General features: G+C 36.6%; 1 pseudogene; it reads left to right on the forward strand.

Moving 5' to 3' along the window:
• The first annotated feature begins 394 nt into the window (after positions 1-394).
• LOC142620051 (dehydration-responsive element-binding protein 3-like) lies at positions 395-924 on the forward strand (annotated as a pseudogene).
• The last annotated feature ends 1426 nt before the right edge of the window (positions 925-2350 follow it).

Raw genomic sequence — 2350 nt, forward strand, 5'->3', positions numbered from 1 at the left:
ACTGGTGTTTTGTTTACTTTACAATAGAAAATGATCTAATCTAACACAAGTTGAAGAGCATTAAATCTAATTTAATTAAAATTTTATAATTAAAAAACATTTATTAATGTTCTTCAACTTGTTCTTCATTTTACAACTGGTTCTTCAAATTCTTCATGTTCTTCTCCAAATTCTAACACAATCAATACCAATTTCTCAGCAAATCAAACCCACAAACCTAGCAAGCAAACCAACCCAAATCAAGAATCCAATCACAACAAACCCAGAAAAACACAATCAAACCCAGATCAAGAAACCAATCACAACAAACCTAGAAAAACACAATCAAACCCAGATCAAACCCAAACCAACACAATCAAACCCAAAATCAAACCCAGATCCCACCACCACTAGGATGAAAAATCGGATCTGGCTTGGAACATTCTTGACCCCAGAAATGGCAGCCTGGGCCCACGACGTAGCAGCGCTGAGCATCAAGGGAAACTCGGCCATCCCTAACTTCCCCGAACTAGCTGGGTCATTGCCCTGACCCGCTTCCAACTCGCCCCGAGATGTCCAGGCCGCTGCTTCCAAAGCAGCTTCTATGGTCGACTTTGACATTCCCAAAACGAAAACGTCGTTGTTGTCGTCTCATCATCAAAATCGCCGTTGTCATCATCCATGTCATCAACGAGAAGAGCTGAGCGAGATAGTAGAGTTGTCGAACCTGGGGTCAAGTTACAGGCTGAGTAACGATTTCGTGTTTATTGACTCAGTGGATGGATGGGAGTACCCTCCAAGCCTCCACCGTGGTACCACAACCACAGCCACAACCACAACCACAACCAAAGCAGTAGCATTGATGAATGCGATGGGTATTTTAGGGATCAAATAACTGAGACTGTGATTCCGAGTAGCTTCAAGTCTTTAATTTGGGAATATTAAATGACTATAACCATAATAATACCCATTTCATTGCTCTTTTTATTGTGGGATGCAACCTCTCTCATTTCATCGATACACATCTTGTTTCTCTACAAAACCATCCTCTTTGATCTTGTTTGTTTGAATTTTTTTTTTTGTTATTTTTTGTTTGTAGAGGAGAGAGACATAAAAGTGAAGATAAAATACTTTTTTACCCCTGATTTTAACAGAGGTGGGTAATGGATGGGTAACAGATTGAAGTTCAAGTGGGCAAAGTGTAAATGATTGAACCACGGGTAGGCAAAGTGAAAATGGGCCATACCATAGGTGGGTTTACTGTAATTATCCCTAAATCCAAATTTAGATCTAATTTTTACAGAGCAATGAACTATTTCAGATACAATTGGTCTAGCGAAAATGAAAAAGAAAAAAGAGCCAGTCATAGTTATTGACTAAAAAAAAATTCCAGGAGTGTATCAATTCCAGGAGAGACCCACGAAAAAAGAGTCAGTGATAGACTATTTTTAGTTCATTTCTAGTACACTCCTAGAGTTTTTATTTTATCTAATTGATACACTCTTGGATAAAAATTAAAGTCCTAATCTAACTCAACAATATTCAAATAAGTCAAATAAAATCTCCTACTCCTCGTATCCTTGCCAAAAAAAATTAAAAACCCAGAAAAGTTCAATAAATCTTAGAAAAATTAACAAACCACAGTCTTGCTGTATAATAATAATAATAATAATAATAATAATAATAATAATAATAATAAACTAATCTTGTTTTGGAGTCCATTGCAATCAAGAAACCCAAATAAAACCCACACAATTTATAAACCCACTCTTCACTCTCTTCCACCTCAAACCAAAACCCAGAAAAAAAAAAAAAAATCAATGACAATCACAACGCCCATTCTTCTTCGTATTCCATTGTCACACCACCGCCTTTACCCACCACCATTTGACCACAACTTAGCCAACCCAACAATGGAATCAACCACAATCAACATTTACCAAACCAAATCATATCAAAATCCAACCAAAACTCCCAAATCTGAAATAAATCTCAAAACGCCAAAGAAAAAATATACAAAAATTGCTTGCCTTTGATTCGAGTCATTGTTGCACCTAGAGAAGAGCCTCGCCATCAATACATCTTAGCTATTCTCGTGGGTCTCTCTCTTGCGCTGACATGTTCTTTTAGATTGAAAATATGGACTAAACTCTAACTCTCAAGACCCACAAAACTATGCCTTAGATTACTATGCTTGAAGTTTGAAATTCTCCTTGGTAAGAGCCTAAAACTGCCTACTTCAACACTTAAAGAGTACATGATGTTCTCTCATTACTTTTTAAAGTGTTCATAAATTTAAAAAGAAAAAAAAGAGCCTGCTAGGTTGAAAACCTTTTAAAAGGCAACCTAGGCAAAAGTTAGGGTATTAAAA

Source organism: Castanea sativa, chromosome 12 (assembly GCF_040712315.1).
Source record: "Castanea sativa cultivar Marrone di Chiusa Pesio chromosome 12, ASM4071231v1".
Classification (NCBI taxonomy): domain Eukaryota; kingdom Viridiplantae; phylum Streptophyta; class Magnoliopsida; order Fagales; family Fagaceae; genus Castanea; species Castanea sativa.